Source organism: Narcine bancroftii, chromosome 1, assembly GCF_036971445.1.
Source record: "Narcine bancroftii isolate sNarBan1 chromosome 1, sNarBan1.hap1, whole genome shotgun sequence".
Taxonomy (NCBI): Eukaryota; Metazoa; Chordata; class Chondrichthyes; order Torpediniformes; family Narcinidae; genus Narcine; species Narcine bancroftii.
In genome coordinates this window covers 420,323,498-420,347,843 of record NC_091469.1, presented here as the reverse complement: position 1 = coordinate 420,347,843, position 24,346 = coordinate 420,323,498, and the positions used below count along the sequence as shown (strand labels likewise).

Sequence of the window (24,346 nt, the reverse complement as noted above, 5' to 3'; positions counted from 1 at the left end):
ATCTTGAAATGATCCAAAAAGAGCAATTAAAGGGTAAGGTTCTAAGTTTACTTTAAGAACCACTGCTAATGTTTTAAAAATATCTTTTCAAAATTTTTCTAAACTAGGGGAAGTCCAAAACATGTGAATCACAGAAGCCTCCACAATTTTATATTTTTCACAAATTCTCCTTAAATGTTAAACTTGAGCCCGCATTTATCACTTCATCTGGCAGCTTGTTCCAACTCCCACCACTCTCTGTGTGAAGAGGTTCCCCCTGATATTGCCCCTCAACAGGTCCTCTGGTTTGTATCTCATCTACCCTCAGTGGAAAAAGCATACCTACATTTATTCTGTCTATACCCCTCATAATTTTAAATACCTCTATCAAATCTCCCCTCATTCTTCTACGCTCCAGGGTTTAACCTTTCCCTGTAACTCAGTTCCCAAAATTCGGCAACACCATAGTTAATTGTCCCCCACTCTATCTTATTGATATCCTTGTCATAAGGAGATCAAAGCTGCAGACTCTACTCCAGATTCACCCTCACCAATGTCTTATACAACTTTACCATAACATCCCAAATTCTATACTCAATATTTTGATTTATGAAGGCTAATATGTCAAAAGCTCTCTTTTGAACCCTACCCACCTGAGATGGCACTTTTAGGAAACTATGTATCTGTATTCCCAGATCCCTCTGTTTTACAGCACTCCTTGTTGCCCTACAATTTACCATGTGTAGATAGACCCCAACTTATATTGTTCCAACTTATGATAATTCAGAATTGTGGTCAGCCTGTATCAACGTGGTTGCTTTTCATTCTCTGAGGGAAATGCTTCCATCCAATCAGCGCATGCAGATCACTTCCCACTGCCACCACCACCCCTCCCCCACAAAACAACAGAATTTCATTGTTCCTCTTGTAGCGCCATCAAGGAAATGTGTTTTGACTGACTCAACACCATTTTTAAATAAAACGGTGATTTGCAATGCATGTGCAGATTGCTGTCGCTGGGGAGTGAGAGAGAGATTGAAGAGGGAGAGAGAGCGCGATGGCAATCTGCGCATGCATTCCAAATCATGACATAGGCTGCATGATGTCGCGACTGCCCCTAGTTACCCAGTGCCATGTTGGCCTCCCGGCAGGAAGAGGGTAAGGTGGACTACCTGTAAGGAAAACTCTGGCATGATTATTTCAACTGAACCCCATCGTAAGCCGGGGTCTACTTGTATGTCCTTTCTTAGTATGTCCTTCCAAAATGCCACACCACACACTTTTTTTTGGAATATTTTATTGTTTTAAGGAGATACAGAATATAGGACTCAATTAATACAATAATAATAATAATAATAATGCATTGAATATAAAATCAGAGAAAAACATTTATAAGATTCTAAAAAAAAGGTGAGTCCCTCTTTTCCCAGTGCCCCTTCCCTAGATTTGAAAGAAAAGGTGACAGGCAGCAGGAAATAGAGAGAGAAAAAGAAAAAATAGAAAAGAAAAAGCAACAGGAGCTCAGTTCGACATCTCAGAGTCACATCATTTTAAAAGTATTACATTTCTAATAAGGAGTATACTAATTGACAAATATCAAAATAAATTATACAATCTGGGCATTTAAGTAATCTAAATAATGTTGCCAAATTTTAACGAACATACTGTACCTATTCCTAAGACTCTAAGTAATCTTCTCAAGGGGAATACAACTTTGCACTTCCATGTTCCAATGATCAATGTGAAGTAGGGAATCAGATTTCCATGTTACTACTATTCATTTGTTGGCTATTGGCAATGCAATTTTAATAAATTTAGATTTACTTCTGGAAAAGTTAACTTTTAAAACTGCCAAATTCCCCAGAGAAACAATTCCAGGTCTAGAGTGAAGTTCACCTCCACAATTTTTGTCTACACTTTCTCAATTCTATCCAAAAGGATCTTAATTTTGTGTATAACACCTAAAACACCTATCATATAATTCTGGTTTATTTGTATTTATCTTTTGAGGTGTGAGATATAATTGGTGCAGAAAATTATAATGAGTCAGTTTATATCAAGAATTAATTAAGGTAGTCATACTATCTACACCAGCATTGTGGATCTATTACAATGTCCAAATCCGATTCCCATCTCTCCCTCGATTTTGGGATTTTATCTTGGATCAGACCACATATATTAGAGATAAATGTAGTTGCATTCCCCTTTTGAATTAGAATTTCTATGTCTGAGCACACTTATCTGCATTAAATCCCATCTTCCATTTTTCAGCCCATTTTTCCATCTGGTCCAGATCCCTCTGCAAACTTTGAAAGCCATCCTCACTGCCCACAACACCTCCAATCTTTGTGTCATCTGCAAACTTGCTGATCCAATTTATCACATTAAAATCTAGATCAATGATATAGATGATATACAATGGTCCCAGCACCAATTACTGAAGCACTCCACTAGTCTGAGAAATAATTATCCACTACCGCTCTCAAGCTTCTCCCATATAGCCAATGTTGAACCCAGTTTACAACCTCACCATGAATACCACCTTCTCTTCCATTTCTTTTGTTATTTCCTCAAAAAACTTAATTGGCTTATGAGGACAACTGTGGCTTCACAAAGCCATGCTGATTATCCCTGAGAAGAATGTTCTTATCTATATACTCGTAAATCCTGACCTTAAGAACCCTCTCAAATAGTTTGCCCACACTGACATAACTCACTAGTTTAAAATTCCCTGGATTCTTCCTATTACCCTTTCGGACAAGGGGGCCACATTTGCCATTCTTCAATCCTCCAGCACCTCCCCCATGGTCAAGGAGAATGCAAAGATTATCATCAATGCCCCTCCCTTCCAATAGCAACCTGGTGTATATTTATCTGGTCCTGGGGACTTAATAATCCTAATATTTTTAAGAGAATCCAGCAGATTATCTTTCTTAATCTAACATAGTCCAGCCCATAAAATTCATTTGAACCCCACACACCTCCCACCTAAGAGCATTAGGAAACCTCCCTGCCAGGATATTGGTTCTCTTTGAGTTCATGTGCAACCTGTCCCACTGTACAGGTCACCCCCTTCCCCAGGAAAGGTTCCAATAATCCAAAAACTTGTAACCATGCTCCCTACACCATCCCCTCAGCCACATATTTGTCTGCACTATCTTTCTGCTCTGACCTTCTCTAGCTTGTAGTGTTGAGAGTAACCCAGAGATTAGCATTTGGAGGTCCTGTGCTTCAGCCTCTTTCCTAACTCCCTAAACTTACTTTTGCAGGACCTCTACCCCCCCCCCCCACCACCCCTGCCTGTGTCATTGGTACCAACGTGTACCACGACCTCTGGCTGCTCACTCTCCCCTTTAAAAATATTCTGCATACGGATGTAAGGGAAACAAATATAAGTGTCATGAAATATATGGATTGCTGTCTTTCAGTGAATGAAGATAGACAAATCCCCTGGTCCAGATATGATATTCCCTTGGACCTTGAGGGAGACATATAGAAATTGCAGGGGCCCTGATGGATATATTCAAAATGGCCTTAGCCACTGGAGAGGTGTTGGAGGATTGGAGCTACTGCTCATGTTGCTTTTCTGTTTAAGAAAGGCTCCAAGAGTAAACTAGTTAACTATAGGCTGGAGAGACTGACATCAGTAGTAGGTAAATTATTGCAAGGGATTCTGAGACATTAGGATATATAGGTATTTGGACAGCCATGGGCTTATTGAGGATGGTCAGCATGGTGTTGTGCGTGATAGATTGTGTTTAACAAATCTTGTAGACTTTTTCAAGGAAATTACAAAGAAAGTAGATGAAAGAAAGGCTCTGGATGTTGCCTACATGGACTTTAGTAAGGCCTTCGACAAGGTCCCACATGGGAGGTTAGTTCAGAAGGTTAAGACATGTAAACTGGATTCAAAATTGGCTGTGTGAGAGAAAACAGAGAGTGGTTGCTTCTCAGGTTGGAGGCCTGTGATGAGTGGTGTGCCTCAGGGATCTGTGTTGGGACCATTGTTGTTTGTTGTCAAAATCGATGATCTGGATGATAACGTGGTAAATTGGATCAGCAAGTTTGCTGATAACATGTAGACAGGAGGCATAGTGGACACTGAGGAAGATTTTCAAAGCTTGAAGAGGGATCAGGACCAGCTGGGAGAATGAGCCAGTAAATGGATGATGGGTTTTAATGCAGATAAGTGTGAAGTATTGCATTTTGGAAGAGCAAATCAAGGAATGATGTACGCTGTAAATGGTAGGGCACTGAGGAGTGCGGAGGAGCAAAGAGACCTGGGATACAAGTACATTGTTTCCTAAAGGTGGTGTCGCGGGTGGACAGAAAGCTTTTGGCATCTTGGCCTTATAAATTTAAGTATGGAGTACAGGAGTTGGGATGTTAATGTTGACATTGATGAGACCATATTTGGAATATTGTGTGCAGTTCTGGTCACCAAGCTACAAAAAGGATATCAATAAGATTGAAAGTGTGCAGGTAAGATTTACTAAGATGTTACTGGGTCTTCAGGAGTTGAGTTACAGGGAAAGATTAAACAAGTTATTCCTTGGAACAAAGAAGAATAATGGGAGATCTGATAAAGGTTGACAGAATTATTAAGGGTATAGACAGAATAAATACAAGTTGACTCTTTCCACTGAGATTAAGAGAGATAAATATGAGAGGCTTTAGGGTGAAAGGGGAAAGGTTCAGGGGGGACATTAGGGGATACTTCACTCAGAGAGTGGTGGGAGTGTGGAATATCTGTTGTGGTGGGTGCAGACTCGATCTTAAGAATAAATTGGATAAATACATGGATGGGAGAGGTCTGGAGGGTTATGGAATGGAGCAAGTTATTAGGACCAGCTTAACAATGGCAGCACAGACTAGAAGGGCCAAAGGGCCTGTATCTGTGCTGTAGCATTCTGTGGTTATAACCACTTAGAGACATCCTGGATCTGAGCACCCGGGGGGCAAAACACTTATCCTGGAGTCTCTTTTGCAGCTGCAGCATCTGATATCTTTCCTTTAACTAGCAAAGCCCCCTATGATTCACTCTCTACCTGACATCACCTTTCCCTTCTGAGGCACAGTGCTATTAATCTGACTGCTGCCTTACCAAGATAGGTCATCCCTGTCATGATAATGAATATGTATGAGATGTACCGGAAGTCACGTGGTATGAGAGAGAGATAAGAGCACAAGCAAGAGAACAAAGGAAACGGGAAAATAAAGCCACTGAGAAGTTTACCTGATAAAACTTGTGTTTAATGTTTTATTAACTTCACATTTCGGGCCACAAATGTGACATTGGTGACGAGGATGAAAGAAGCTTGAAGAAAATTAAAGACTAAACAAGATTACAGAGGATTACAGACAACTTCAAGGTGATAAGAATTTTCTCTTTGTCTCAGTACTTTTGGGGCTGGAATATTTCCTCATGGCTGGTGCAGACGGTAACTTTCTAACACATAGTGGAATTGCTCATTTTGACCCAACGGGTGATGCAAGCTCTGTAAGTGTGAAGTGGAAGGCATGGCTGGAAGAATTTGAATCCTACGCCGACAGTCGTGGCCTATTTCTAGATACCGGTACAGTTGAACAAAAAGCACAGAGGAGGGCGTTACTTCTTTTCACTGCAGGACCCTCATTTTGGGAAACATTTAAGACACTTTTGAATACTGGAAGGAAGGATGAGTACCGGAAAGCGGTAGATGCATTAAATGCACACTATGTAGTGACACCGAATGCTACATTTCAACGCCATTTGTTTCGGAGAACGAGACAAGAAGATGGCCAGACAATTGCTCAGTACGTGACGAGACTACGCCAGCTAGCGGTTGGATGCAATTACATGCCAGCTGATTTGGACAACCAATTATTGGATCAAGTCGTACAGCACTGCAGATCAGATAAACTCAAAAGACGTCTACTGGAAAGAGGGAGTGAGTTGGAACTCACCGATGCTTTAGCTATTGCTGCTGCATTAGAGGCTGTTGAAGGGCAATTTCATACCATGTCCCTGAAAGACAACTCAAGCCAGCAAATTAAGAGGCTCTCACATTGCCATAATCAGCCAAGATATACGTCGACACAGGACGTGGAGTGTTATCGATGTGGAAACCGAGGTCACTATGGAAAAGACCCATATTGCCCGGCCAAAGGCAAAGTTTGCAGAAAGTGTGGAGGTAAGGACCACTTTGCAAAGAAGTGCAAAAGCAAGTCCAATGCAGACCAGAAGAGGAAGAGTACAACTTCCAAAGGCAAAGCCTGGGGGAAAGGAAAGTATCCTGGAAAGAAAGATACCATTCGCCAGATAGACGGTGACGATGATGATACCCAGGAGGAACAGAGTTGTTACCAATTTACGTTGAATGAAGTACATCTTGAGAAGTCCCAGTGATCATTGGTGGAGTGACAGTTCAGGTCATTGCAGACTCAGGCAGTGACAGTAATGTGATTGATCGACATTTATGGGAGAAGTTGAAAAGGAAAAAGATCATCTGTACCTCAAAGAAGTGTTCCAAGAAACTGTATCCATACACAGCAACCAAGCCATTGCAGACCATTGGATGTTTTACTGCAACTGTTGAAGCTGGAGATAAGTACACCGAAGCGGAGTTTATGGTCATAGAAGAGAGGGGAGAACCATTGCTGAGTAGAAACACAGCGCAAGACCTGGCAATACTTCATATTGGAGCTTGTGTCAATTCAATTCAGTCATACGAGGATATGAAGCAAGAATTCCCCGCAGTCTTCCAAGGAGTAGGAAAGCTGAAAGGTCGACAATTGAAGCTAGCGGTAGATGAAACGGTCAAACCCAAGGCACAACCAATGCGCCGAACTCCGTTTGGACTTCGTGGGAAAGTCGAAGCCAAAATTAAAGAATTGATGGAACAAGACATTATTGAACCGGTGGAACATTCGACACAATGGGTCAGTCCCGTAGTGATTGTGCCCAAACCAAAGGGTGACATAAGACTATGTGTTGACATGAGAATGGCCAATGAAGCTATAGTTCGAGAACGACACCCTATACCAACAGTGGAGGAAATTCTTCAAGAACGAACTACCAGTAAGATATTCTCAAAAATTGATCTGAAATGGGGCTATCATCAATTAGAGCTGGATCCAGGTTCCCGAGATGTAACAACATTTGTGACTCACTGTGGATTGTATCGTCACAAGAGACTATCATTTGGAATTAATGCAGCTTCGGAGATCTACCAGTATGAAATCCATTGAGTGATTCAAGGCATTCCTGGAGTTGCCAACATTTCTGACGACATCATAGTCCATGCACCAACAAAGGAAGAGCATGACAAACGGTTGAGGCGTATACTATCTAGACTACAGGAGGCAGGCCTTACCGTGAATGGAAACAAGTGCCAGTTCGGTGTGTCAGAAATGGACTTCATGGGACACAGACTTACACGGGAAGGACTAAACCCTGCAGAGGCCAAGGTGAAATCTATTGAAGAGGCACGTGCACCTCAGATCGCAACAGAGGTGAGGAGTTTCCTGGGATTGGTCAATTTTTGTGCAAAGTTCATTCCTAATTTCGCTACAGTGGCAGAACCATTAAGGAAACTAACCAGGAAAGATGTACCATTTCATTTTGGATCTGAGCAGAAGAAAGCGTTCACAGCGCTGAAGCAAAGCCTGACAGATGCAAAAACTCTTGGATATTACGATCCGGCGGCATCAACCAAAGTCATAGCGGATGCCGGCCCGGTTGGTTTAGGAGCCGTGTTGGTCCAGATGCATGATGGAGGACCGAGAATCATTGCCTATGCCAGCAGATCGTTATCAGATGTGGAAAGAAGATACTCTCAGACAGAGAAAGAAGCACTCGGACTTGTATGGGCCTGTGAGAGGTTCCATGCATATTTATACAGCATTGAATTTGAACTCATCACAGATCATAAGCCATTAGAGGTGATCTATGCACCTAGATCCAAACTATGTGCCAGAATAGAGAGATGGGTACTCAGACTACAACCCTACAAATATAAAGTAATCCACATTGCAGGGAAAGCAAACATTGCAGATCCGCTGTCCAGATTGGTGAAGGATGGAGGTCCACAATCCAAGTCAGAATTGGGAACAGAAACAGAGAGCTTTGTATGCTTCGTAGCTATTCAGGCGACACCGAAAGCTGTGACTACGAAGGAAGTCGAGAGAGAATCCAAACGTGATCCAGAACTCATGGAAGTAAGAGAATGCATACAGAGTGGACAATGGGACAAGTGTACTCACAAGGCTTACATTCCCATTAGAGACGAACTTTGTTGCGTCGGACAGTGTGTATTAAGAGGTTGCAGATTGGTGATACCGCAAAGATTGAGACCGAAGATCGTATCCTTAGCGCATGAAGGACACCTAGGCATTGTTGGTGCCAAGCAAAACCTCAGGACCAAGGTATGGTGGCCAGGTTGTGATAAGGACGCAGAGAAATTTGTTAAAACTTGTCACGGATGTCAAATCACAAGTAGGAGTAATCCGCCAGAACTGATCTGGAGTACGCAACTCCTGACAGGACCATGGATCGACATAGCTGTTGATTTTCTTGGACCTTTACCGACGGGTGAATCAATTATGGTAGTGATAGATTACTACAGCAGATACTATGAATACGTGGTGTTGAAGTCCACAACCACTGAAAAAACAATACAAGCGTTAGCAGAGATATTCGCAAGATATGGATTACCTGTTACATTATACTCTGACAATGGTCCACAATTCATTTCAGAGACATTTGCGGAATACATGAGGACCACATGTATCCACCATCATAAAGTAACTCCGAAATGGCCGCAAGCCAACGGGGAAGTAGAGAGACAAAATCAGTCCATTGAAAAACGATTGAGGATTGCACTCGCAGAAGGACAAAATTGGCGAGAAGCATTGCTATCTTATGTGGCTGTCTATCGAGCAACGCCTCATGCAACCACTGGAAAAAGTCCTGCAGAAGCATTTTTTTGGGAGAAAAATCCACATAAAAATGCCAGAAATAAAGGAAATCCGAGACGACCAGGAGATGAGGGACCACGATGCTGAAAAGAAAGGTGCAACAAAGCTGTACACAGATTCGAAACGTGGAGCCAAGTACTCAGACATCATGCCAGGAGATAATGTTCTAGTGAGGCATGAAACTGGTGGTAAGCTAGACACACCTTATTACCATCAACCCTATACTGTCGTATCCAGAAGTGGCAGTATGGTGACAGTCAAGTCTCCGACTGGAGTCCTGTATAAGAGAAATGTATCAGGTGTAAAAAGGTACCAGTCCAGAGATACATCGAGCGAAGAGGTTGAAAGGCCAATACGAGATGCTGAAACTGAGAGACCTGATGATGTTCCAGAGGCAGTTACCAGCACTCCTGATGAAGTGTCTGGAGCGCCAGAAACACCCGAAGCCATGGCGAGCAGTATTTCCGACGCCGAGAGTGAACAACCGAGAAGCGACGACAATATCGCAGGCAGGCCGAAACGAAACCGGAAAGTGCCCAAACGATACGAAGACTTTGTGCCATAGTTTTAATAAGAACTTTGGGACAGTATTTAATCTTATATCATAAAGTGCATGTATGAGAGTAAATTTTATGTAGTAGAGTTACAGTATTACCATTAGTTACGATGTTTGTAAGTTTCCGAGGGATATTGGTAAGTGAAGGTAAAGTTTATTTCTGATTAAAGGAGGGATGTCATGATAATGAATATGTATGAGATGTACCGGAAGTCACGTGGTATGAGAGAGAGATAAGAGCACAAGCAAGAGAACAAAGGAAAATGGAAAATAAAGCCACTGAGAAGTTTACCTGTTAAAACTTGTGTTTAATGTTTTATTAACTTCACATTTCGGGCCACAAATGTGACAATCCCTATCAGCAGTTTACAAGGGAATACTTGATGCTGAGGGGAGTGACCTCATGGTGACCCTATATTGACTTTTTTCTCCCCTAACCTCTCTCTGTGTTCATTCATTTACTAGTTGAATCCTGCACCCTGGGTGTAACCACCTGCTCAATCTCCTGGAACATCATCAGTTCATCCAATTCCTGCTCCAATTCCTTAAAATGTTCTCTCAGGAGCAGGAATTGGCTGCAGCACACAGGTGTAGTCATCAGGGAAACTGTGAGATTCCATCAATTCCCACATCTTGCAGGAAAAGCATTCCACTATCATATCTGCCATCATTCCTGCACAGTACTATGGGCTACCAAGACCAAATCAACAATAACATACTCTTGTTTCCTGCTTCTTTGGCCTCAGACTCCTGTTGATGTCTCTTGAGCAAAGCCTCAACTCCCCATTCCTACACTGGGCCACTCACACACTAGCCGCTCCGCTTGAGATTCCTTCCCTTTATTGGCTCCAGCTAATTAGAAAATTGAGTAATTTAAACAAACATCTACCTTTTCTGGTGCTTTTTAAATGTTCCTCTTCTCTTCCGAGTTGCTCTCACATTCCCGATGAGAAATATCTTCAGCTCGTTTTTGATTTTTCTAAATTCTAATGAATATGGAGCAAGTCAATCCAATCTATTTCCAAATGGCTTTCTTGTCTTCCCAAGGATCAGTTTGTTGAACATTTGTTATTTTGTTGCAATGGCAAGTATATAATTTCTTCAGGAGAAAAAAATACTGCTAAAGTCCGTGTAGTTTCAACAAAGCTTTGTATAATAGTAGTAAAACATAATTGCTGAGCTGTACTCAATGTTCTTGCAATGTTACCTATTCACAATTTTAATATGAAAAATTAAGTCTCAGTCCATGTACTGGTGCTTTAAATTAAATTTATTCCAAGCCTAATAGTAACAAATATATATCAGCCAGTAAAACTGATCAAACACATCGGTGGTTCTCAACCTTTTTCTTTCCACTCACATACCACTTTAAATAATCCTTATGTGAGTGGGAAGGGAAGGTTGAGAATCACTGCTCTGGACCCAATTGCTACTGAAATACTTTGCTTGATAAAAGTTGTCATTGGTCCATTTCCTTTGGAGTTATGAAACTGTGCACATAATGAGTCAGTTATGGGAGTGGAAAAAAAAAGGTTGAGAACCACTGAAATACATCCAAGTTCATTAAAAAACTCTACCATCTGAACTGAAGCTAAGTAATCCTACCCTAAGAATGAAGCTATTATTTGCATAATCATGAACTATTCTAATTCTTGCATCAATGTCCATTTTGATCCTTGAGAGATTTTATTAGTTGACAAATAATTGAAACTATGAACAGTTTAACGTAGAATCTTTTTTTCCAATCAGATGGCCATAATGCAGTTACATGACACAATTATCAATTTGTATCCTGTTCTAAATTCTTATAGTTTGTTATTCTATAAACTGACACAAAGCTCAAGAATGGCTCCCTTCTGTGTTTGGCGTGTATGTCTATAGCTTTTGACAACACTTAATATTGTGATGAAGAGGAACAAGCCAAAATCTGTAATTGTCCTTTACAAGAAAAGATGCAAGTGAGCACTTACCTCAGTTTTTCAAATTATGCTCATGTTTGTCAGTTGTGCAGATTTATTTATTCATAATGTCTTTGTACTTCTGATTTGTTTGTATTTGTTTTAGTGCACATCCTTTTATAATTAATTTTAAAACCTCTTTCAAAAATATTTCATAGCACTAGTCTTGATCACATTTTAAATCAGGGAGTTGTATAACTCAATGGGCCTGTGAACCAAATCATAGAGGAATGATATTGCATGAGATCAGACTCAGACCTTTTTACTAAATTGTTCCTTTAATAGCTGCATGCTATAACGTTCAATTGTTGAAAGCTGTAAACAATATCCTCTGATTTGGTTATAGTATCTGCTGTATAAATCTGTCAAATAAATTGAGCAAAATCATTCAGAGGTATGTTTTATATTTTTCTCAATTATGGATGTACTAATTAAAATCACACATCCCTTCATCCTTTTTTTAAGAGAGTACAAATGATTTATCATTAAGACTATTCAACTCACCGTGCACTAAAAATTACTCTTCGTAAAGTACCCATAAATATTCCTTGTTTCAAAACAAAATATGGGTCCAAGGGATTTTTGCCATTAACTATCAATCAACGCGGTTGGAAACTGTACCATTTATAAAGCTTCCATCAATAACAACAAATATGATGTCAATAAAGTCACCACAAATTACAATGTTTAGTCATTTACTTTATGTGCCGTAGAATAAACTAGTGAAGATAATGAAGAACACAAATTGTTCTTTCTGTGACCGATGTCATGAGTTCTTTCACTTTCTGGTTTAAATGGTTGATATTTCAATTTTTGTTGGTTCACATTTTTTTCAATTTCAGTCAGTGCTATACAGCTTCCTCTGAACTTTATTCCTTTTCTTGATAAGCAGTTAAGAGATTATTAACAATTCTTTCACAAACTGGAAGGATCATTTTAATTTTCTCTGCTTGGTGAAAAAGACTCACCGTGGTGGAATCTGTACATTCCTTCTGTTCAATGAAGAACCACTTTCAGGCGTAAATGTAAATATTAGTGTAAGATTTATTATGATAAAGGGAGGAGTAGCAAAAATTTGCTTTGGAATTCCCAAGGAAAGTTTGGATTTTTACCAGGCTATCCTTTATGAATCATCCCAGAATTTCACTCAGAGACAGCTGAGTGTCTGACAGAATCTGGTGAAAGCAGAAAATGGCAGTATTTGTATTTGTTTTGGATTTTTGGCATCTGCAGCTTTTGCTTTTTGGAGGGAGATGAATTACCTTTGGGCATACGAATTTGCAGTGCAGCTCAGTGCATCTATTAACAAGGCTGGGCTCTTTTCAGTGATTCTTTGTGACCTTTGTCTTTGTGGTCTTATCCACTCTGTCTAGCAAATTATCCCAGGGATGGTGCAAAATTTTGATTAACTGATCTTTATAAATAGTGGATCATTCACTTCTGGTGCAACAAATAGTGGAAATCAAGATCTTGGTTAAGGAAAACATTGTTAGAGTTGCTTTATTTATAAAATTTCTTTCATACTTGGGAGTTCATAACTTTATTAATTTCTGTTTTCATATACCAAGTAATTTGTTCTTCCAAATAAAGATAGCTTGTGTTATTTTTGAATTTGGGAGAATTGGACTAAGATTGGCTGCTTGGGACTTTAATCCTTTATGGATGATCGGCATCTTGATTTGTTTTCTGATTTGATTACATGGCCCAAGATATCAATGACTAACAAAATGATTATTCTGTGTTTGAACTTTTCATATGTGCCCTTCTGAATAGATTTTTCACGATGGAATTGTAGATTTTCACATAAACTGCAAATGCTGTAAATTTTCAGTTCTGATGAATGGTCATAGATGTGAAATATTAACTTTATTTCTCTCTCCACAGATGCTGCCAGACCTGCTGATTATTCTCAAAGCTCTGTTTTATTCCAGATTTTTATACCCTTTTTCCTATATCCCCTAAACCCCTGTGCTTTAAGATTATAACACTATACAACTCCTTCCACTGGAGGAGTACTTCCTCTATTTACCCTTTCAGCTATTTTATCCAGTTAAAATGCTTAATTAAATCAGCCTTAACCTTCTGGATAGATTTTCAAGTCAGAGGAATGAAGGGTGTGTTCTGTCTGAATACTTGGGCCAAAAAATTGCAGATTGGCTGGTTGGTGCAGAGTGAAAGCTGGAAAATTAGTGAAAAACAGAATATGATGTAATTGGTCACCAGTCAGACAGGAATAACAGATCTGATGCTGGATGTATTTCTGAGGATTTTTAGAAGCTTAATTTAGATTGTGATTCATTCCACTTAAACCATCTCAATTAAATGAATCTAACAGCCGCTAAAGGCAGTGCTTTGCCAATGTGGTCAAGGATGAACATAGTAACCATTTTTTAGGAATTAAGTTCTCACAATCTATGTTTGATTCTGCTTAGTAAAGAATAGCAGCAATTTTCACATTATGGGATTAATATTGCCAAGCTTTCCAACTTTTTATAGTAAAGCAACAGAAATCAGTGTTTACTTTTCCTGCTCAAGACTCTGATAGAAGTAATTTTATTAATCAATACTTTAGAAAGTAGAACTTAGCCTCTGAATACACATTTCGGAAATTGGGCATGATTATAGTGAACTCGTTTTGAAAAAATGCAGGATCTACCAAGTGCAGCTGTTACAAATGCAAAAAAAATGCATTAAAATTAAATCTCTGAGAATGTTATTTTTTTTTAAAGTAATCAATTAGTTTCCATACAAATAGTAAAAACAAAACCATGAGCAATAAATAATCTGGTGGAGGAACTGAAATTATATGCAATGGTGGGTGAAAAGGAATGGTCAATGCTTCAGGCCAGAACCCCTCATCGGCATGGTTGGCGTAGCAGTTAGTGCAAAGCCTTTACAGCGCCAGCGATTGGGACTGGGGTTCGAATCCCGTGCTGTCTGTAAGGGGTTTGTACGTTTGTACGTTTCCACATGTCTGCGTGGGTTTTCCCCAACAGGCCTGGATTCCTCCCAATGTTTGAAACATACTGGAGGGTGTAGGTTAATTGGATGTAAATTTGGTGGCACGGACTCATGGGCCGAACTGACCTGTTACAGTGTTCCATGTCTAAATTTTTTTTTAATTTAAAAACAAAACCATGCTCTGATTTAGTTTCCCAGATGATAAAATATACATTATTTTTTACAATGTTCTCTGATCAATAGAACAGAAACTCAGATAGCCATCAAAGTAGTTATTAAATTATACTACAACAAAATTTATGATTGGCCATAAGAAAGAAACCTGATTGGATGATGAGCTGTTTTGACTTTTGGTCAACTTACCAGATGTAGTTAAAATTCTTTATGGATATCTTGCCTCATTCGTGCCAGAGCTTCCAAATGAAATGGATCTCAAATGTACTGTTCTTTTGAAAACTTTTTTTTCTTGGAAGAGAATCATTATGATATCCTGCATTTTAGATTTTCTGAACAAACGTTTGATCATTTTCTGTGTTAGCTTTCATCAGATGTTAGTTAAAAATATATTTTAATAGAACATGCCTTGACCTGATATTGTGGGGTCAGGTGCAGTCACATTATGCAGAGGGCCATATATGCCTTGACACTGGTCAAGAAGTGTGATTGTACATTAACATGCTGGAAGTAATTCCACCCCCACTCCCTAATAATGGAGGAGGGGGAAGAGAAGGACCAATGTAAAGAGGAAGAAGAGTTTGAGTTGCAAAAACCATTATTGCTATGAATGAAAGGAACCTTTTTAGAGAGCAGGTCTTTTCCAGCTCTATTGCTAAGGACAGCTCCATTCATGCAGTGAAGTTATGAATGTATTCAAAAAAGTATAGACTGGAGTTACAGAACAACAGGCCTTTATTTATAATACACTTGAAGGCATCTCATGGTGTGATCCAGACTTTCTGGGGAGGGGTTATGGTGTTGGAGCCTTTATACAGGTTCAAGAGGGAGGAACCAGGGGTACAGTCACAGCAAGCAGCGTTCACCACAGTTATGCATGTCAAAATGGGACAAAAGCTTTCTCTCATTTAATTTTGATTTGTGGATGGCTGCTTCATTGAAGCATTGCTTCCTGTTTTAATTTTGTATAATTTATTACAAATTCTACTAAACTTTTATGTCATGTTCAGTTAGTTATTATGCATTCTACCTCGAAAGTGTAAGATGGGGCATTCACAATGATACAGCATAGATACCAAGGCAACATTTTGATGCTTTTGTGTTCTGGAAGAGTATCGGGTTCGGTGGGTTCACAGAGAGACGAGTCTGGACACAAGTGTTTAAAAACACTGGTAACTTTAAAGAACACACAGGAGACAAACAAGGGATAACGTCAAATGGTACTCGATTACTCTACCACTAAACAATGCTATAGACATTCACATCGGACCCAATTTGGACTCCAATACCAGTAGCCGCCTATACTTTACATGCTCACATGCTCTACAGACAGGGACTTTCACACACACTCCCAATTCCAATGGGGGTGCAGCTCTCTACAAGTACTGATCTATCATAGTACTACAGCTCAGCTTAAGTGTAGCACACACCTTACCCATAACACTTCCAGCGATGTCCACAGTAGTGACCTGGCATGGAGCGATGTCTGGGGCATGGATGAGCTATGCATCGATGTTTTATTCAGTTCTGATCTGGACGTCTGGACAGTAATGACCCTAGGTGATTTAAATTAGCCACTGGCAAGGTGTGCACTAATGGATGGCTGGAGTCCAACTTTAATTGACAGGTGGTGTGACCAAATAATTTCAGACAGGGAGGACATGTAACCACCCGCAATCCACAATATTCCAGACAGGCAAGGAGGCCACATGTTTATCTTCAATCCACATATAACATTCCATCCCTCAGAAGTCGCATCACTCTGGAATCATTGCAAAGATAATCAGTAACTAGCTTCTATACAGTAAACTCTATGTACATGTTATAACTATATATAAAAAACAAAAGAAAAAAGTGTTTAAAAATGACGCAAAACAAATGGGTCAATACATAGAGAAGTGCCTTCCATATGCTTGACAAGGCACATAATCAAACTCAATGACAACATCTCACCAGCTCCCCACTCCCCACCATCCTCTGACCAAACAGGGTCATTGTGTTACTGATGGAGCTGGGTGCTGTGGAAACTGCTCCCCAGTGTCAGAGGGGAGGGAAGAGAAAAGTTCTTTGGTCACTGACTCACATCCCTGGTTTTTCCAGCTTAGCTGGCAAATGTGTGCACCTTGACCACCAATGTCTGTGAGCGGGGAGTACATGATCATCCATGAGGTGCCAGTGCATTCCATGCATTGGCTTCACATTTGGGCACTCCCTAAGCACAGCATCCAGGTGCCCATCACCGTGCTATCCCATAGTCAGGCAGGGGACAGACCGGCCATCATAAATCCAGGGTGTACCCTTATCTCCTAAAAGTTCCCATTTTTCTGGGCTCTCATCTGACACCAGGATGCTGTTCCCTTTAAACGAGTGATATGAATGCCACAAGTGCATGTTTTGGTCCCCTGCAACAATACCCTGGAGGAGTCAGGGCTGAAAGTTGGCCAAAGTAATAGTTTTAATAAAAGCTCCTGAAGCTCCTATGAAGTATTTGTCTCTATACTGGAGGGCTGGTGGGGACACTGTCATTGTTGAATAGAAACAAAATATACACAATATGTCTTTGAAAGTATTTGATCTGTAACACTGTACTTACAAACTGCAACATTGCAATAGTGATCTGTAACTCCCATTTCCTAATGTGCTGAGAGACATTATTACCACAGCTCAGGGTGCAATTAAAAAGAGAGAGAAAAAAGCAAAAGGGCTCATTATGAAAGCTGCACTTGGAATGTGCATAACACAAGATGTATCCGTTGTTAAGCTCAAGTGTTCAATGATGACATTTCCATGGCAACAGCAGTCGATTGTCTGCTTAAAAGTTCTGCGCATATTAAGTGACAACAGCTCTTGCTGGTTAAACAGAATGGTGTGATGACTGGGATCACAGCAGTCTGTTTTGATGAGTGTTTTGTAAACCTTTATATCGAGAAGAGGAACAGCTTGAATGGTAGTCTTCTCCTGGGGTGGGGGGTGGTTTGGAAGAGCTCAAAAGATTAGTCATGGGCCACCGCTGGTGGGGGAGGGGGGAACGGACCAGAGGGGAGGTTGGTCCAGGTCTGAGTAGGCAGTGCACGGGAAGCTCCACCTAAACTGCACTTCCCCAAACAATGCTCTTTCCAGAGAGCATACATGTCTCTGTGAGTCACTGGCAGGGAGATGTTGCTGAACTTCGCCTCAGCCCTACAAATTTGAGTGTGTACTCCCCTCCATGAACTCCGATCCCTCCAGGAGGGTAATGGTTTTCCCATAGGCTGGTGACATCATTGACCCCCTTCGGGTGGTACCTGAAAGGCATTGCCAATTGTCTGTTATTCAGACAGATTGCCCAGGATGTTCGCTTCCCAATGAGAGGGGCGGAGATTGGGGGCTCTTCATCCCACAGCTGTGTCAGCGGCATGACTAGGTATTCACCTGGCTGCTGGTGGTATTGGTCCCCTTGCCCGGTTAGCTCCTTGGTGGAATAATCCCAGGACTCCAGAATTTCACAGTGACCACCTACATGTCCACCTGAGATCCCCCCCATTTTTGGCTACCTCCTCATTTTGGAATGGTTCCCTTGTGGCAGACCTGGACCTGTTTACTGTTGGCCTTGCCAAGGCTCAGGCACACAGGGGAGAGGACATGTGTCATAGGACTCAGTTTCCTCATGGTCATCACCATCCATCCGCACACACCCATCCCCCAACGACGTCGATCACCTCTCCCTGCTAGACAATGGCTCGGACTTTGCTTGGGTGAAGCTGGCAGCCAGACCAGTGAGCTGCTTGCAGCTGCTGCATGTCAATCAGCTTGGAAGCTGCCTCCATGACTTTCATTTCTAGGTTAGCCACTCACACATGGGCAGTCTGCACTGCCTCCTGTAATGCACAACAGTGATGTTGCAGGGATTCCATATGTTTCTGTACATCCTGATCACTTAAATCAGACGTGATACCTTACTGGCACCTAAGTAGGGATATAAGTAACCATGAGGTTCCTCCACGACTCCCCCTGGCCTTGCGTAACCCCGATTCCTCCAGGAGGGAGACAATGTGGTGCCCTATCTTCCCTCTGTGGGGGTCCAGCCAGTCAACCAGCATGGTGCGGCATGCCAGTCACACTGCCAAATGGCTGAACCCACCTGGGGATTTTATTTTCTTACCCCAGGGTTCATTTCCTATCTGTGGATTACCTCCTGCTGCCTCCATTGATGAGCAGATACACAATAACACATGCACCCGACAGGACACACACCCACACACACACACACATTCGCTATTAAGATCTCCCACATGGTTAGTACTCCTTGTGTGAGCAGCCAAAACTCTTTGAACCCTGCTTGCAGTGCCTATCTTTGTGTTCTGGAAGAGTATCTGGTTCTGTGGGTTCACAGAGAGTTGAGTCTGGACACGTGTGTTACAATCATAGGTAACTTTAATGAACACAAAAGAGACAAACAGGGAGAATGTCAAATGGGACTCAATTACTCTACTACTAAACAATGCTATAGACATTCATATCGGACCCAGGTTGGTCTCCTATACCAGTGGCTGCCTATACTCTACATTCTTACACACTCGACAGACAGGGACTTTCACCCACACTCCCAGTTTAAGCAGAATCAGTTCAGCGAGAAGTAGAATCTCAGCACAAGAGAGAGCAACTAGAGGAGGAGCTCGAAGCCCTGAGACAACACCGTTCCATGATGAGTGAGATTGTTTGCACCAGTCAGGACCGAGCCAAAGAATGGGAGGATAAGCATGCCCAAACGAACTGCCGTAATATTAAACTCTGGTAGCAGCTCTGTGCAGATAAGGAAAGGCATAGAGTAGAACCCGATCCATATCGTATTCATGCTGTGATAAGGAATGGCGACGACCCTGATGTAATTGATGAATGGGACGGGAATATCTGGAATGATGACAATGGTAATAATGCAGATACTCCTCAGCATGTGCCTAACATACTACCCTCTCCACCCGCTGTTCATGCCCGCCCCGTAAGGCAGCGGATTTTCCAAACAGACGGAGAGGGAGAGGGGTGGAATGTAACTGATGAGATTGAAGAGGTAGATGATCCCCTGATCTCAAGCGACCCAGGGGAAAGTACCCAAACCCCTGCTTATGCTCAATGGCCCACCCCCCTCTACGGGAAGGCCTAGGCCTCGTCCCGTCCACTGGGCAAAGGACCCTGTGGGTCAAAGTGGGAACAGGGGTCGGAAACAGTCAATGATACGTGGCTTCTCTGTAAAAGAGCTGGCTGCCATTGGAGATCGATTTAGGCAAAAGGCAGGAGAAACTCTGGCAGCCTGGCTCCTGCGTGTCTGGGAACAAGGAGGGGGTAATGTATATTTAACCCCATGAGGAATTGTTGGGATTAGGAATGAGGTGTTAAAATATTCGCAGACGACCTAATTCTCTGCAAGTACTGATCTATCGCAGAACTATGGCTCAGCTTAAGTGTAGTCCACACCTTAACTTCCTTCCAGCAATGTCCACAGTAGCGACCTGGCATGGAACGATGTCCAGAGCTTGGACCTCAAGTCAGAGAGCATAAATGTGCTTTATACAATTCTGATCTGGGCGTCTGGACAGTAATGACCCAAGGTGATTTAAATTAGCCACCTGCAAGGCTGGCCAAAAGCTAACATTGATTGGCAGGTAATGTAACTTCCAAATAAGTTTCAGACAGGGAGGACATGTGATCACCTGCAATCCACAATATTCCAGACAGGCAAGGAGACCATGTGTTTCTCCACAAATACTAGATCCCTCTTAACTATGATGATTCTTGTGTCCATCCAGAGTTAACTGAACAGATCATTGATTGTATAGTAAGTGGAAGGGGATGGGGTAGAATGCAGTCAATATCAAGTGTTGGTTTCAGTTGGAGAATGCAACTCTTGAACTTGGCTTGCTTCTCTTAAGCAGTTAAGGTGCTTTCATGAACTGTACAAATTAATATGTCCTGTGAAAACATGAAGAACATGTGACTAAGCAGACTTAATAATTTTGCAACACCGGGTTTGATAGAGTAATACAAATTAATATGTCCTGTGAAAACATGAAGAACATGTGACTAAGCAGACTTAATAATTTTGCAACACCGGGTTTGATAGAGTAGGGAGAAAACCTAAATTTTCCAGAGGGCAATTGGCTCTTCAAATGCTGAAAAAGCAGTGGGAAAGTATTGTCATGAATGTAAAAGCCAAGGATCAAGCCCAAAAAATCTGGATGAATTTTTGTTTTAAGATTTGGAATGACTACCTGTGAACGATAAAGGACAGTAACCATATTGTCAAATGTCATAGCCTGGTCACTGCCTTGACATCTTCTTCATCTCAGAGCTACAATGCAGAAGTCACCAGGTAGATCCATAAAGGGATACTGGCATTCAGTTTAAATAATCAAACAAAAAGAGTAAAAAATTAGAAGCTCAATTTGTTAACAAGATTTTAAATAATATGAAAGAAAAACTATTTAAATTGATATAAAAAAGAATAAAAAAAACAATAAGCGTTCACAATACTCGTAGTAGGTTAGTGGTGCGAAAGACGGGTAACCTTAAGATAAAACCAGCATCATAAATTCACTTATCTGTGTCATCCCTTTTAAATCTTTACCTTTTACTTGAAACCAATGCTCTCTATTTCAGACCCTGGAGAAAAGACTGTGAACAGTCACTTTAACTAGGCTTCTCATGATTTTATATACCTCTATAAGGTCAACCCTCAGCCTTCTGTGCTTTCAGGGAAAATTGTCCTGGTCTATCCAGCCTCTCATTACAAGGCTTCAAATCTCAGTAACATGCTTGTGAAACTTTTGTTTTGCCCCTTTTCCTGCATAATGACATCTTTCCTTTAGCACGACAACTCAAACTGTACATAGTACTCCAAATGTATCCTTACCAACATTTTGTACAGATGTAATGTGATATCCCAGTTCCTGTACCTATTGTCCTGAACAATGAGGGCAAGTGTGCTAAACAGCTTCTTCACCACACTGTCCACCAGTGTCACCACTTTCAGGAAATTATATACTTGTACCCCTCAGTTCTACAACATTTCCTTGCCATTACGGCCTGCCCTAATAACAAAAATGCAACACCTCGCAAATCCTTGGCCTAGTGATTCAGTTGATCAAGATCCCACTGTAATCTTAGACAATCTCCTGCACTGTCCACCAACTTTAGTGTCATCCACAAACTTACTAACCATTACTCAATTCCTATTCTTCCTCCCTTCGGGATCAATCTAATAAATCCATACTGCATTCTGCTCAAAGCAAGTACATCATTGCTTAGATATCAGAACAGCACATAAACCTTTACTTCTTTTCCTCTTCACTCAATCAATAGCTTGACCTACTCTCGTTCTCCCGGTCATACAGTTAACATTAATGCATGTTTTTTTTGAAAGGCTCACTCACTGTCCAAGATTTGGGGCTAATAATTCCCAATTTTTTCCCTCATAAAATCTGCAGATGTGTGTCCAAATTAGGGTGTCAATAAATATGGCAAGCATTTCCATTTGGGGGAAAATAGGACCAAATATTAAGTGATAAAGATATGATGAGATTAAAATGCATGTGGAAAATTAACTATGATACAGTAAAGTTAATAATTCCAAGGGGTAGAGTGAGGTATTTAAATAATATATTATGTGTGGTTTGATACATTTTTGCAATGCGTCAAAGTTTTTTAGCAGCCACTGACAAAAGCAGTCTGATTTTTCTTTATTGGTGTAGTTGTCCTTTGGTTAAATAGGTTTGAAATAATTTCAATTGCCATATCTCTGGAGCATATAAAACTGAATGTTTCTTTTACTAAAACAGATTGGATGACAAACTGAATTAGGACAATATGTGGCATGTTTTGCCTGAGAGCAAAATCCCAGAAAGAAAATGAAAGTGACAACCTTACTGCATTAGGACTTTAGAACATAAGAAATAAGAGCTTGAACAAGCCATGCAGCCCTTCAAGTCTGCTCTACCATACTATATGACCTTTGCTAAAATGACTGATAGTTTTAACTCCACTTTACTACCTGATATCCCTTAGCTTATCCTTCATGTTAGATTTTGTTCAGCTCATTTTCCCTTTTCACTTATGAAAGCCTTGATTGTTTGCCAAGGTAGGGATCAATGGTTGCCAAGCCACCTTGAACCTTACACAATTGATTGACTGTTTGAGACTTGTTAATTAGTGTTGAAAGACCATTTAACTGGAAAAGACATGAAAGACAAATCCTGAGTTTGGCAAATATCAGCAGACAATATACTGTGCTGATAAAAGGCAGGGAGAAAACAGAAGTAACCTTGGCTGGTCCTCAGCCATCATACTCACTCCAGTGTTTCAACTGAGAGCAAGAAATATAGAAGAGCTGACAGCATTTGGATCGCCCATTGTATCACACTTGGTGAGGTACTTCTCATTTTAGTTGCATATTAATTGAAGAGAGCTGAGCAAAATTCCTGATGATATATTCTGTCAGTATACTTGCTTAAAAATATTAATACAATTTTGAAAGAAATGCAGGTACTTAACACAATTATGCTTACATGTGAAAAACTAACTTTGTAGCACTTGACAGGGTGCGAGTGCATCCAATCAGAATTCCATCATAATGATTCTGGTTCAAATCTCTGCTGCATTGAGATGGAAATCAAATTATATAAAATGTCTTGTATTGCATTGATTGAAATAGCAAAGACTAAATTATGGGATTATGCCATATCTAAAGAGTAAAAGTTTTTATGCATAATGAAAACATAGCAAATTATTTTAATATAAAGGTTGAGGAAAACATTTTTTTTGAATTATAAAGCACAAAAAATCAAATTGAGCCAACAGTTAAAACTGACAGAAACTTGGTGAGAGTATCAGAAAATGTAATTATTTTGAACAACAAAGTTTATTGCTGGATGCAGATTAGAAACATCTGTAATGAATTATAGCCACTTTCATTTGTGAAGTTTGCATTCATAAATATCCCAAATGGAAAGCAAATATCTCTGGACTAAAAAAAACTTTTTCATTTTTATTTGATTTTGGTTGTGTACATTGTAGGCTGGAACGATTTCACAACCTCCACTTATGGCAAGAAAACAAATAAGGCTTAATAACTACAGAGGAAAAACAAATGTATGGAGAAAATATTTGGTTGCCAAAATGAGCGATTTATATGAGGTTGTTTTGAAACAGACATGACAGGCCGAAAGTACCTTGTGTCTCGCATCTTAATTAACAACCTTGTAGCTGTTAATATAAAATGCGCGCAGCATGAGTTTTGGAACAAACAAATTATGAGGCACTTATACCATTAAATTCATCAATCTTTTCTTTAGTTTTGAGCATGATCAGCTTTGTTTTAAGTGCGAACGAACTCGCAGTATGACTGTGTTGCTGGGTTGGGCTGTATTTGCATCCAAAATGGGGAGGAATCAAATTGAAATTGACTATCAGGATCACTTATAACCAATTAAAGATACTTTGCTAATTCTAGTGGAGGCAGGAAGACTCTGAATATTACCTCTGATTTCTCCGAATCTGCTCACTTGTTGCTCGTTACTTAATGTCGTGACCGCCCCTTCAAGACCTATTTTGAGTGGATACCAAGAAATAGCAGCCAGATTTCCTCCAGTTTCCCTTATGGGGAGTTGCTTGTTAGAGCTTGTCAGGCACAGATGATTCGCTCACAGTATTGTGCTGAAGTCTGAACAATGAGAATGTTTTGTCTTGTCTCCAATGCCACCTGGTGGGCCACCCCATGATAATTCTTTCA

The 24,346-nt window shown here is 40.6% G+C and overlaps 1 protein-coding gene and 1 long non-coding RNA gene across 4 annotated transcripts in view; one reads left to right on the top strand and one right to left on the bottom strand.

Moving 5' to 3' along the window:
- Positions 1 to 17,315, bottom strand: part of LOC138751602 (uncharacterized) — a 62,587-nt gene extending 45,272 nt beyond the window's left edge. Inside the window, exons 1-2 of one of the 2 annotated variants that reach the window (XR_011350077.1) lie at positions 17,180 to 17,315; positions 16,017 to 16,348 (exon numbers count right to left, since the gene is read on the bottom strand). This is a non-coding gene — a long non-coding RNA (uncharacterized lncRNA). The remainder of the gene's footprint in view (positions 1 to 16,016; positions 16,349 to 17,179) is intronic. The other variant, XR_011350078.1, reaches the window with a different exon arrangement.
- Positions 1 to 24,346, top strand: part of LOC138751598 (cyclic AMP-responsive element-binding protein 5-like) — a 422,160-nt gene that overhangs the window by 129,599 nt on the left and 268,215 nt on the right. The window lies entirely within an intron of this gene.